Source organism: Amphiprion ocellaris, chromosome 13 (assembly GCF_022539595.1).
Source record: "Amphiprion ocellaris isolate individual 3 ecotype Okinawa chromosome 13, ASM2253959v1, whole genome shotgun sequence".
NCBI lineage: Eukaryota > Metazoa > Chordata > Actinopteri > Pomacentridae > Amphiprion > Amphiprion ocellaris.
In genome coordinates, this window is record NC_072778.1 from 16,878,188 (window position 1) to 16,892,029 (window position 13,842).

The following is a 13,842-nucleotide window of genomic DNA, read 5'->3' on the forward strand; positions in this document are numbered from 1 at the left end:
CTCAAACCTCCATGACACCATTTAACAAACGCCTTAACGTAAATTTACAGGTCGATTAGAGACGCCCCTGTCTCTGGAGATTCAAATGAGTGTCAACGAATTTGGTCGGTCAGTTTGCTTTTCTGTCAGGTAAACTGGCTGACGATGAGGTTAAGCAATTAGCAGGGGTCACCGAAAAAGTGACCTTCCAGTTTAACGCCATATGCTAGCAACTAATCGTTTCTCTTCTCTATAAACCTAATAATTAAAATTCCCATGAACACAGCAGAGGACACATAACAGATAATCTGGCTGGAAACTGCCAGCGCTGCATGGAGAACGAATAGGGCCTGCTCGGGAGATGATTACAAACTACAAAGAGAAGATTTAGATCATGTTTGTAGGCGGGGTGAGTGTATGTGTGTCAAATAAATCTGATTGAGAAAGAGAGATACACAATTACTGGGAAAGGCAGATGGGAGGAGAAAGAAAGAGAGAGAGAGAGGAAGGAGGAGGAAGAGGAGCTGCAGTATGCTCATGCAAGCATGTATATGGAAATCCTTACATTGCAGTTTGGCAGCAGAGGTCAGCAAGATAGTGGGAGGTTAGGAGCAATTTACCATGGTGAATTAAGTAAAGAAGATGCCCATCCCTACCCTCTACCCACCGTACCCCCACTGTGTTTCTAAGTAGAACAAGTGGTGACAAAGGACAGGCAGAGGTCGCTGTCTTTTTTAATTCAGTTCCCGCTCAACTACTGTAGCCGCTACAGAAAGCCATTAATACATCATGCGATCATCTTGTGCAAATATAATGAATGCTGTCAATGAAAAGTAAAGAGAGAAGAAAAGAACAAGGACAGTTTTTTTTTTGTTTTTTTTTTAAACAAGCAGCCTTTTATGTATCTTAAGCTATGATATTTATGGGTGATTATTCCACAAACACATTTAGCCTGCACTGAAGACAGGCAGAGTGTAAAAATGGGATTAATCTTTACACAACCTGGCTATATTGGAGGCTTGTTCCAAATCTGTGTGAGAAGAAAAATGTCTTGTACATCATGCATTTCAAGCTAAAGCTATAAAAGGATACTTGCCCACAAAGCCCGGGTGTTTCTCAGGAAAGGATAAGCTGTGTTACTGTGGAGGTAAGCAAAGTAAGCAGCTGAGACCAAAACCTTTCCATTCCTTAATACGCAGCTAAATGCCTCACAGTATTTATGGCTGGTGGGTGAACACCATATGGACAGTTTAGGGGTATTTTAAGCAGAGCTCCACTGAGAATCACAACATCAGGCCACATCTCTGGTGCTTCGTTAGATCACTCAGTTATGCGCAGCTTCACCCTCCCTGCTCTAAATGCAGGACATGTCGACTCGGTCATGCGATCTTTCTCTGATGAAAACACTTCAGGGACGATAACATCACAGAGATTGACTTTCAGCCATTCAGCTCTGTGAATACTGAGACAATAGTAATCAACACGATACAAAAGGTACGCTTATTAAATTTCACAGGCAGATATACTGAAAATGAGAGCTTTACATGCTAAAACATATATGCATATATTTTGCATTCAAGCAGAGGTCAGTCAAATTTAGGCAAATTTGTGGCATCAACCACATTAACTCCTTTGCACAAAAAGGTGTGAGTTGTCTGCATCTCTTCCAGGTGGATTTGATTAACTCATCAAGCTTGTTTAAGTCATTTAAAGCCATTGTTATCCTCTTATAAATGTGACTGTGGCTCCAGTTTCCAGCAGAATGTTGCTTAGTAAGCAGCATTGTGATAGTGGCATCAGAACTGAGTGAAAGTGTCAGATGTCAAACTGTGATTCTGAGCAAAGACAGGCTTTCTCAGCATCAAATCACTTCAGGACTGAAGGTTTCTAAGAGGGCAAAGCATGGCACTCTAAAACACTCTGTGGAAACTGGATCAGTTGCATCCAAAGCACGATCAGGCAGAACCAAAAGTGACCACACCATCGGAAGATCAATGCATCGCGCTTTGTTCACTGAGAACAAGAGAATAAGCTTCATCACAGACAACGGTGTCAAAAGAACAGACGTTCTCAGACAACAAGTCTCCAAGCAGCTTCTTGGGGTGGAAACAAGACCAATCACTTACTCTAAGACAAAACAACATTTCACAGTGAATGAGAGGAACAAGGCCCCTTTTAGTAATGAATCCAGGTTTGAGATGTATGACTGTAACAGAAGGTGCACAGTGTGTCTTCTCTGGAGTTGGACACCTGCGCCATATTGACTCCACCTGGACCATTATTCAGAGATATGCTGTACCCTCTGGGTTGACACGTCTGTGGAGAAGGATTCATACTAAAGCAGCATAATAAGATCAAGCACAAGTCAAAGGTTTGAAAGAACTCTTTGAAGACCAAAGAAGACCAAAATGTCTCTATAGTCTACCATTATCTGACCTCAGCTCTATTAAATATGTATGGAGGCACAAGCCAAGAAATCCCGACATCACAGGAAGGTCTTTGGAGCATTGTGAGATCATGCTGGGATAACACAGGTTATCAGGTTAGAACAAACTCATAGAGACCGTGCCAGTTCAAGTATTGCTGTCACTAAAGCAAAAGGAGAGCAGACAAAATACTACATTTTCTAAAATTCATGTATTTGTCAGCTATTAAATTTTTAACCATACTGTGGAGGCAGTGCTGTCATTTGACATATCATTTGTACTTAAAAATGTAAATTCATTGCCAAATACAAATACAAGTATCTCCAGCAGTAGTCTCAGATTTCTGTAACCCCACTGGATGGCACTGTACAAATGTGGAAAACATAAAGAATGGGGTGACACTTTTTGCAGTAAATAGAAAGCTTTCAAGCTTCAATAAATAAATAATTGTCTAAGTAACTGTTCAAGCAAAAACACAAAACTCTAGATGATTTCAACTCCTCAAATACAAAAAGAACAAGAGAGTCACCTATGGCTCCAAGGAATTGTGACTGTGATAAATCCAGGAAATATTTAGACAACATTTTTTTCCCAGAGAAATCTGAAGTTCTTTCCCTTCTACTTCAACTGCTGGTTAGACAAAACAATAAATTGGATAATCTTATCTTGGTCTACTGGAAATTTTTATTATGATTAACCGAGAAAATAATCAGCAGACTAATCAAGTATGGAAATAATCATTATTTGTTTTTGTCAAATTTAGTGCTAGGGTTGGAGATTGCTCCTATAGATATAAAATATTCCAGTAACTTTAACAGCTCCCATTGCACTGTAATGTATTTCCCTACAGAGGCAATAACATATTAGTACTGGCTACTACAGTAAATACAGTAAGACAGAATCAGTGATCCGTAAACACTGGACAGTTAACCATGTGTCAGTGGTTCTGCTGTCTCCCTGTGTATGTGTGTTTGTGTTTTAGAGTAAATGCATGAACATGTGCATGAAGGGCATGGAGGACGCAGCAGTCTCCCAAAGGAGGAATTTATTTGAAAAGAGTCTCCCATGACCCGGCTTGATCTCGTCCCTTCATTCTTTGGTGGGGGTTGTGCCTGCCAGTGTGTGTGTGTGTGTGTGTGGTGTGTGTGTGTGTGTGTGTGTGCCCATGCTCAGTGTTGGGGATTTGCAGATCTTCCAAACGGCTGTCCCCCCCGAGGACAGGACTGCACTCCCACCAATGGCTCATAGCGCTAATCTGACTGACAGCTTGGTCCAGCTTTCAGCCAAGGACCAGCCCACCAGCAAGGTCCAAATACCTGACTGACCGCTGAAGAATCTTATCTGCCACGAGATGACAGAGGAGACGCTGCTCTCCCCACGCTGTGGCCGAGCAAATGCCGAACTGCCTGTCTCACTCCTTGTCTGTCTGCTTGTTGTTTGTCAGCACAACACTGAGAAGTACACTTCTTCGGACTCAGCTGGATGTGACAGTTTGACAGACTGTCTCCACTATAAACTGAAAGGCACTGGGACGCTGTCATAATATACTTCTGCAGGCATTTTGAAGGGACAATCTTTGACCCCTCAGTGCTTAATTCGTGCATATTTAAATGGATACATTTCTTTTCTTTGCTTTACTTCGACAGTGCTGCATGTCTGTTAGTTCAAAGTATTTAAAGGGAAGCAATATCACGATTTCACTTCAGCTCGATCTGATTGAACACTGACTCACTCCTGTGCAGTCTTGTGTTATTACTTATACACACTAATAAAGCAAAACTACAAGAACTCCTGCCACGTCAGTAAAAACACCCCCACAAGCCATCTGTCTTCTTCCTTCCTCCTTCAGGGTCAAACTGTGAGCTTATTGAGCTAAGATGCCCACTCATCTATCAGTGGGGCTTTTCCACAAGCCATCCAACACAGCTTGAACTAAAGGACCCTCATAATTGAATATTAAACCCCCGATGAGTGGGAAGGCAAACTACTGCGCTGTCAACTGGAGGCTGGAATATGCTGCTTGCCGTTGTGCTGGCAGAGATAGCGTGGTGGTGTGCTGTGTAGTGTCAGTTGCATCCTGCCTACCCGAGGTTATTCTGTCACACTGTCGTAATTTCAATCTTTTGGACAAGGATCTACAGACACTCATCCACATCCACACAGGAGTCCACAGATGCAAGCGGGCATGAATGTTCTTGGCACGCAAACATGTAAACACAGCTGGCATTAAATCAATGGTGGCACTTTGAGAAGGCTGCAGAAATGCTCTTTTGTTCAGTTACGTCAAGCAATACATTTGGCTTCAGTGCTTTTATTTTGGTCCGTGTTTATTGCAGCGTGCCGAGGAAAAAACAGCAAGGAGGGAGGAATCAGTACACAGCAACAGATCAGAGGAAAGATTAAGGAGCAACCCGTGACTGCAATACAAATTTAATAGTATCTCTCATGGGCCCAAAAGCAAAATAGGAGAGAGTTAAGTCACAACGAAATTGCATTTTTCTGGTATCCTGCCTACATAATCTGATGTATGAAATGGATGATTAGGTGAAACATGATCAGAGGCGGCACTCTTAAAAAGATCAAAGGATGCGTTGTGTACTGTTACAAATTTGGCCTCTTCAAAAGAAAAAAATACACTCGGCAACGGAAATGCAACTGCAAGAGGAAGCAGAATTGGGTTTTTAGATCTGCGTGTGTTGATATGGTGGAACGCAAGATTTTGGAGGGAGCCATGACTTAGAAACCATGCAGTTTCTCTAAAGGACTGCTAATGCAACCACTCAAAGTTTTCAGTAAAGGCTGAAATATCCAGTGAAATCTGTGACAGGAATATGTTTTTAAAAAGCTGTCAGACCACCAGATCCATCCATTTCACAATCAAGTGGGTTTTTCTTGAGTTATTTTAACTTTCGGTCGGATAACAATAAACTCTTGTAAATTAAATTGCACTTAATTGAGAATATAATGAGATTTGATTTTTTAATGAAAACAATCATTAGTTGCAGATTAAGTTGCAGATTAAGTTGCATATTTTGTTGAGGTTGAAGATTGATTCGTAAGACATGAAATATTTCAAAATCTTTAACATTTCACTCATAATCATTAGACACGATGCTTTTTTTTTCTTTACAGAGGCAGTAAACACAATGGATACTACAACACATGAAAATTGCAGGTAACATCCGTCAGCCATAAAAAAACAAGTGTTACAGCAACGTTTTCCTTTTTTTTTCTTTTTACCAGATAAAGCTTCAGTTCTTTCCATCAACCAGCTTCTACCAAAACAACATGCCAGCTCCCCTGCTGTTTTAAGAGGTTCACAGTGAAGGCATGGCCAAGACGTGGAATTGGACTAAGAGAAATGTGTCATTCAAACTGGTATCCGCTGTTGACAGACAGACCTGAACTTTAAAAATCCCATGTTGGATGTCTGTTTTGCCTCGCAGATCTGTGAGGATAAAGTGTTTGCTATGTGCAGAGAACCTCCATGAGCTAAGAAAGAGTGTAGCCAAGAATGTCTCAAGATTAACTACTGCAACAGACAGGCACAAAAAATGGGATTAAGATATTTTCTGTCTTCGCTGGAGATTAAATGGTCTCTGCAGTGTTTAGAAACTCTCCTAATCATCTGTGTTTAATAGAGTACAAAGATTGAATGCGATACTGTAATATTATGACCTTGCTAATGAAGCTTAATCAAGAGTGCACTAATTATGAAGGATGTTAAGTTTCACTGTACAGTATGTGGGTCAGTTACACATCAAACATTATAAAATTGCACGACTGCATTGCTAGACCAATGGTGTGCCAGTAATGGGAATTAAATTGCAGGCACAAACTAATCAGGATTATTGCTTCTGATAAAATACGTCAAACTCTGAGGAAGATCAAGTATCTGTCTGTTCTATTGTAATTTGATTTGATGGTTAGAACAACAAAATGGCAGCAAGTTAAAGGAAAAACCAACAAAATCCAACCAGAACACCTACAAGGCCCTTTTACATTGACACTACAACTTTGCTAGAGGGAAGGCCACCATTTTTCCAAAACGTACACCCTTATTTGGTGTTTTAATGATGGTGGTGGAAGTGCCAGTCCAAAGTCTCCCATAAGTTTCCAGTTGGGTTGAGATCTGCTGACTGCAAAAGCCAAAAGTGACCCCTCATTCCGTAGAAATGGAGGCATTACAACTGTGGAGGAGACCACTGCCATCAGGATAGAAAGGTTTCATCATAGGATTGATGACCCTTCAGAATCACCTTTCCCATCATTTAACCCCCTGATCACCTCACTGTAGGGGTCAAGGGTTCAGGTTTTGCTTTAAATTTGTCACCCATCTGTATGTTTTAAAAAACAGCATAATATAAATGCGTCTGAACACAAACACCACTCTTCAAATTCCTCTTAAGTCCTTATTTCTTAAACAAATAACATTTTGCAGGCCAATTTCTGGTTTGCCAGGACAGGGACATCCACAATCTGCTGGCAGTGACATAAAATTGGCTTCAAGCTGTGGAGTCAAACAGGTACACTACAGTACAGTTGGTGTTTACGTCTATTCTTAGAAATCATTGTAGCTGCAGCATCGACACAGAATGCCAACCTTCTGTCACGGCTATAATCATCCCAGCACATAGAAGCTGACACCTTGTCTTTCTTACAGAAAAAAGAGGCAGCGCTCTTGTCATCATCATAATGTCTTAATAATTATCATCTGAGGGTGCGACCGGGGAGCGAGAGTAACAGAGGGAGAGAGAGGGAGGTATGGAGAGACCGAGAGAGTGGGCAGCACCCTGTAGATGCATGATGAATGAGGGTGTCAGCTGTATTCACCCAGCTAGCAGTGCTGTCTCTCACAGTGCCGGGCCCCACTCGCTGAGACCTGTCTCATTAACCACTGTGATCATGCATTAACAAGAGAACGACTGACAGACGGGGAAATAAATCATTTTTTATAAGATGGTGAACCACCAGTTTTTTAAACTACAACAGATGAGGTTCCATAGGTTTCACAACTGATCAACATTGCTCTGATAGAATATCACGGTTTGGGGCGCATCATGTATTGTCACAGGTGTTGGTATGATAGGATTAGAATTATTTGCAATCCCTTAATGTAAATATTAACAAACAATTTGTCATTTAATATGATAAACGCAGCTTGGGCCGACACTTCCTTACATAGGACCCCACTTTCTGGCTCCCCATTGTTTTTAGCATCCTGCATTATTGATGAGGAGCTGACATTTTACACGCTGCTTTTCAGGAGCCAAAGCAACAGAGCCTCCTCTGTCACCTGCAGTACAGTCTCCACAACAACCATTCTGACAGACTGCTAGAGTCAAAATGATGAAACAACCCTGTGGGGAGTGTGTACAATTCCTATTGCACTCATTAGTGAGTTCTGGTGACTGGGACTTCCACTGTGCTACTACAATATTCATATTCTACTTCTCTAATATGCTATATTTCATACACAGAATAAGAAAGGGCATGCATTCACAACTTTGACAATACTGGTGATCTGTGTGATGGAAATTACATGATATATTTAGTTCTGACGGATAAAGAAAATGCTTTTCTACAGCATGTTGCTGTCAGGCATCAGGGCTGTGGCTGCAGCTCAGGTTAGTCCCCTGGGACCTAAACCACCACAATGATGGAACTGATAAGTACTTGAGACCAAAACACTACCAGCAAGACTCAAATATAGCAGCAGTAAAACCTAATACAACCAAATCAACAACAACGTCGCCCAGAGCAGTAGTAGTAGTTTCATCACTCTTGAACACACATCTGCCTTTGAGATACACACAAACTAACAGAAATGCATGGACATTTAGTGTGTGGTGACCACCAGATTACAAACTGACTTTCTCGCCTCGTTTTCCGAATAACAGCATCAGTCACACACATGTTGTTTATATGTTGCAGGTTTCTGAGCACATGCAGCGTTTCCATGCACTTATCAGCTGATACGCTTCATTATACTACTGCAAGCCTCAATCCAGAGCACAACACTGCGCAGCCCTGCACAAACTGGGATTATTTTAGCCAGCGTGTGTCCTCCCCGTGCACGTTTCTCTCTCTGTTCCACTAAAAAAGAAGCTCAGCCTACCTCGGTTCTCCGTGACAGCTCCGTGCGTCGACTTGTAGCAGTAGCAGGGGCTGGCAACAATGTGACGCTCGCGGTAAAGATTACAGTTCGTAAGCGCAGAAGTTTTTGACGAGTCAGTGAGTCAGGGATCACGGTGTCACCGGATCTGTGTGGTCACACGCCGCCGCGGAGTGTGCACGACAACGCCCCAAAACAAAACCGATCTGCTTTATCCGCCCGCCGGATCATTAACGCTTGTTAAAGATGTTGCTCTCCAACTCGGCTGTGCGCAACGGCGCGCTCCTTCTCCCTCCCGACGTGCTTTCCAAAACCAAAACGCTCCCCAAGGACACGTGACCAAACCACGGGGGACGGGAATAGAGCTCGTTTCCCCCCACGGCAGCAGCTGGGATCGGTTACACCGCTGCTCCAGTGCCCGCGCAACAAACCCGAGCTGTGCGCAACCATACTCCTCCTCCAGCCGCCCTCCATCCCCTGTGGCCTCACGGTGTCGCTGTCATTTGTCTGTACCTTGAGATGCTCCATTTGGAACATGTTTGGATGAAAGTACACCTGCTTTATTTGTTGATTGATTATTAGGAAATGATGAAATTGTCATCAGACTTGATTTGCCCTCATAGAGACAGTTACCATAGAAGTCAATTTAAAGTAGGTACCATGCAAAATATATATACGTGGATATATGATATTCATTTAGTAGAATTTACAAAAATGATCATTGAAAACAATACTTTGTCACACACAATCACACTTGTAGAAGAGAAGAAAGAGCTATTATCTCAACCTGATCCTTACAATGAGTGATCCAGTTCAACATGCACAAATATTCCACTAAATACAGCCTAGTTTTGTGTCTTTCTCTTCATTTTTTTTCCACAGGAAGAAAAAGAATTTAACATTTCAGTCATAATGTGATGACATTTATATGGCTTTCAGGCCGCTGTCTACATATCTGATCAAATCACACCACATTGTCACAGTCCTGAGAAAGGAGATTAAGTGAAAGTTAAGGGATGCTATCACATTCATGATGTTTTGAATATTACACATTTCGTGATGAATGGAGACATACAAGGAAAACTTAGATAACTGCTTCTGATTTTTAAATAATTAGAATTTTGGGACCCTGAATTTTCCACAGTTAAGTCGATGTTAATTCATAAGTTTGGCCACTTGAATGTGACTCTGCTGCTCCATTTCTGCAGGACAGATGGAAGATTTATTTCACATATTTCTTCCTCTGTGACGGAAAACATAAGTGACTCCTGTTAAACTGGATTTACAAGATGTACTTAACAGACATGCTTTAGGTCAGAAGAGAGTCAATTACTGACTAAGCAATGTTTACTCTTTAAACAACCCATAATACAGTTCTCTTAAAGTAACAGTGGGTAAAACAGCTTTTCAAAACGTATTTGTCATTTCGTGGCACACTGTGCTTGTTGTTATTCCCATCTTGTAATTGTATTTTATCATATATACAATAAACTCATTAAAGCATATAAATGCATGTGCTGCTGTATGTTCAGCTGACACACCCTGCATAGGTATGGAACAAATACTGGACATTTGTTTGGGTTGACTCTAATACACACTCCATTGAAAAGCAAAGGGCACATTTTCATCAAACTACAAAAAAAGTCTCTGGAGAGATGCTAGGAAGACTCATAATATGGTAATGATGAGCTTCTTTAGAAGCTTGAGTGGACTTTTAGCGCCACGTTCATTCATCTCATTATATCGAGTAAAAACATACAGTTCAGAAGAACGTGTTTGTAAGTTAAAAGGTGAAAATAAAAACTAGAAAGCTAGTAGTTAGTTGAAACAACTTGAGTTATTAATTTACATATTTATGTTGAATTAAGGAGACAGTATTAGTTAGAGTCAAGTAATTGCATGATGTTTCACAGTTCAACAAGAGACTGCTCAATACACAAAGACCTCCTTGTTCCATTTGATACATTTTGACATAGCAGTTTACCATATTCCAGTTTTGTGTAAAGATTCAGTCAAAAAATTTGCAGCAAAAAAAAAATTTTGGTCGTAAATTCAAATTTCTACATCTCTGAAAAGGAAGAGTTGATGTATTCATCTCTAATGTGAAGCTGCTTTACGCCCACCTGCAGGCAAAGCAGGTTCAACTAAATAAAATTCACCACCAGCCTGATGTATATTAACCTGTGTGATTGTGTGCTATATTATTATCCTTTATAGATGACATCATGCACAAAATTTTCACACTCAGATAAGTCAAACAAAGTTAGTGCAAATGCAGCAGAGCAACAGCTTGAAGCCTTTTTAGGCTGAGTTCACCTCCTCGGTTGCATGTCGTTACATTTTGAAAGTGGGCAAATGGGAACAACATTACCATTCATTCGCATGCTGTGCACATGTAGGCGGAGGAATGTCACGTCATCACTGTTGTTTGTCTGCTCTGCATGCACGGTTTGAACAACTTGTAACTGCACTGGAAACCTCAGATCTATGGCGTAATAGGACAATAATTTTCAGATCCACTAAAACTTGAAGGTTGAAGGCCCAGAATAGATGCTTGAAATTTTAGCCTTTACTTCTAGAGTGAGATGATGTTTCCAGGGGGATTAAGAGATTCATTTTTTCAGACTGTAATGACCAGATTGATAAATGCTTAAGTGCCAAGTGAAGAAAAAAAAGAAGGCTGGAAAATATGTGCATCTTAAATTCCTCTGTCACTTGACTCAGTTCCAGTGAAAGCGTTACAGAAACGAGGTTATGGGCCTGAAAATGAAGATGAGAGGAGCTGTTTTTTTTTCTCCAGGCCTGTAGGTGAGCTAACGTGGGTGTGCTGATGAGAAACAAGGATTTGTCTGCTGAATTACTGCCTTCAAACAGCTCTCAAATGCAAATGGGACAGATGCTGAATCGTGGCAGAACTGTAGTGTCGTACAAGTTGCCATCTTAATTAGTTCCTCTGTGACAAGCTGCCCATTCAGTGGAGACAAGAAGGACAACTTAATGCTGAAGGGAAACTGATAGGTGGTCTTTGTCTCTGTCTGTGTCTCTCTCAAATCCACCCACTGCCCTCCCACACATACTGCCACTCACCAGCTCCCTAACACACATCATTATTGATCACATTGTGTTACACAGCGAATGTGCCATGTTCGGTGCACATCAGTGTATTTTCAATGTGCATTTTCAACTCAGCCTATTCAATAATCAATCTCATTTGGCCTGTGAATATCCACTGTGTAAGAAAGATGGATTAAATCCTCAGTGGAGAGATCCACGCTGGAAAATTGTACTGAAAATGGGCTACTGGGAAACCTAGCAATCTTCCTGCTGTAGTATGTGTGTGGTGTGGTAAGACAGGCAATGCCTGCACAGGGATGCTGTTCCTTCCCACCTTACTGGCAGATTCATATACGTCCTCCACATGTTTATGCAGGAAGTAGATAAACTGGAACCCCGGGGTTTAGCCTGTACACAGGACTGAATATTAAAGGTGGGAGGTGGATCTTTATGCTGGTTGGTCCCTCGTGGACATGTGCTCGCTCGCTAAGCAGATTTCATCTCATGGTATGAGGCACAAGCATAACAAGCCAGTGTGATTTAGAAATATGCATTAAAGAATGAGCATTTCTGAACCCACTCTGACTTTCGGTGTCACTCAACTCATTAAATTGCTAAGAAACATCCCATCGTCAGTTTCAGTCAAAACACTCTCAGCATATTCATCCTTTCAAGCAACTCATAATCAGATGTCCTTGTCCTTCGTTATATTGGTTATATTAGAAATAGAAAACATTTGATCTCGTCTTTTTGAATCCAATGACATCGAGGACTAAAAAATAATTGAGCCATTTCATCTGCCTGATCGACAACAACCACACACGATATATGAAGTCGCATAGCTTACATCATGATACTTCTCGCCACTGGTTCACTCACTTTGAGAAAAGGCTTGAACTTGAACCTGAGGAATGATAGATCTTTTATATTTGATTTCAAGAAATTCGGACAACAGTGAAGTAATCTTTCTATACATGGTATACATCATCATGGAAGGTGTTGGCTGCAATGATGGAAAATTCATTGCTCCTAATTTTCTCATGGTGGCAAAGATATAGTGCAGCTGTCTCCTGTCTCCCTTCTGCTTCTCATGCAAGATCAGTCATCTACTGCAGCGAATGGTTTTAAAAGGATTTGACAGCCTTATCCGACATAAAAGCCAAACTGACAATGCTCAAAATTCTCTACTGATGTGTCCAAAGCCACTGTGTCCTTCTTGATATCACTGCTGAGTGTGCCAAGATCAGAAATTTTGCAAACCTACACCAATTTGCACATAAAAGAGACTTTAAAGCTACCTTGTGGAATATTTGTTCATTAGTAGCGCTATGGAGTGATGTTTTTCTGAGTGAGTCCCTGTTTTGTTTGTTTCCCACCGGGAGATGAGTTGATGGACAGTTGCTGTGCGAGGGAGCATAGCAACAAGTCTGCAACAGCAGTGAAGACTCAAGAACACACTCAGTGTGTTTTGGTGAGTAACACTGAATGTAAACATAGCTGTGTTTGGGCTGTGTAAACTCCAGAGGGCACCTTTAAGCATCGAGGCTTTGCTCCAGCAACTGTTTTCTTTTTCAGAACATACTGTTGGTTACACAAACTCAAATACAAGTAAAGACAACTGCAACCACAAATAAGCGTCTCCAAATTTGCACTTGCAGCAGGAGAAATGTACAAAATTTAATGCACACATCTGCTTTTCTAGCTCTCAGGCTAACTTTATTTTTGTCAACATTAACTTTACTTCTTGATCAAATTCCTGTTAGCTACACAGAAAGATACATTACAAATAGTGGCAAAAAGAAAGCTAGGGAATTATCTTTCCACCTTTTAATGAAGAGAAGACCAGATATGCTCTAAATAAAACATTAACCCTCATCAACCCTGAGCGCTTGGAGGTCGATGACAAGTATTTTGTAATGTGTGCAGATAAGCGGTACGCTGTATTATCTCTTACAAACCTCCCTTCATTTACATAGAGATTAGCCCAAAACATATTGTTAATCATTACAGGGCTTATGAATTCTTAATTGAAGAGGGATAACTGAGGCTGGGGAAAAGTAATAATTAATGAGGCTGGGTACAGATGGGACAGTATGGGATACTTAATTACATTTTGGCAGTGGCAAATGACCCATTTTTGAAGTTGGATGGAGTACACATAAGTTTGAAGTCAACTCAGAGAAATCCCATTTGCATAAATATAAAATTCTGCTCATTGTAGACCGACAAAAGCTTATTTTGTATAGACAAAATAAATGTGTTTTCATG

At 41.0% G+C, this 13,842-nt stretch overlaps 1 protein-coding gene across 4 annotated transcripts in view; it reads right to left on the minus strand.

Annotated features, from left to right (window-relative positions):
* The window catches only part of mid2 (midline 2), a 149,939-nt gene extending 140,982 nt beyond the window's left edge, over nt 1–8,957 (minus strand). For 2 of the 4 annotated variants that reach the window (XM_055016620.1, XM_055016618.1), the window contains exon 1: nt 8,524–8,957. The gene's annotated coding sequence lies outside the window, so the exon portion shown is untranslated. The remainder of the gene's footprint in view (nt 1–8,523) is intronic. The other 2 variants (XM_055016621.1, XM_055016616.1) reach the window with 1 other exon arrangement.
* Between the last annotated feature and the right edge of the window lie 4,885 nt (nt 8,958–13,842).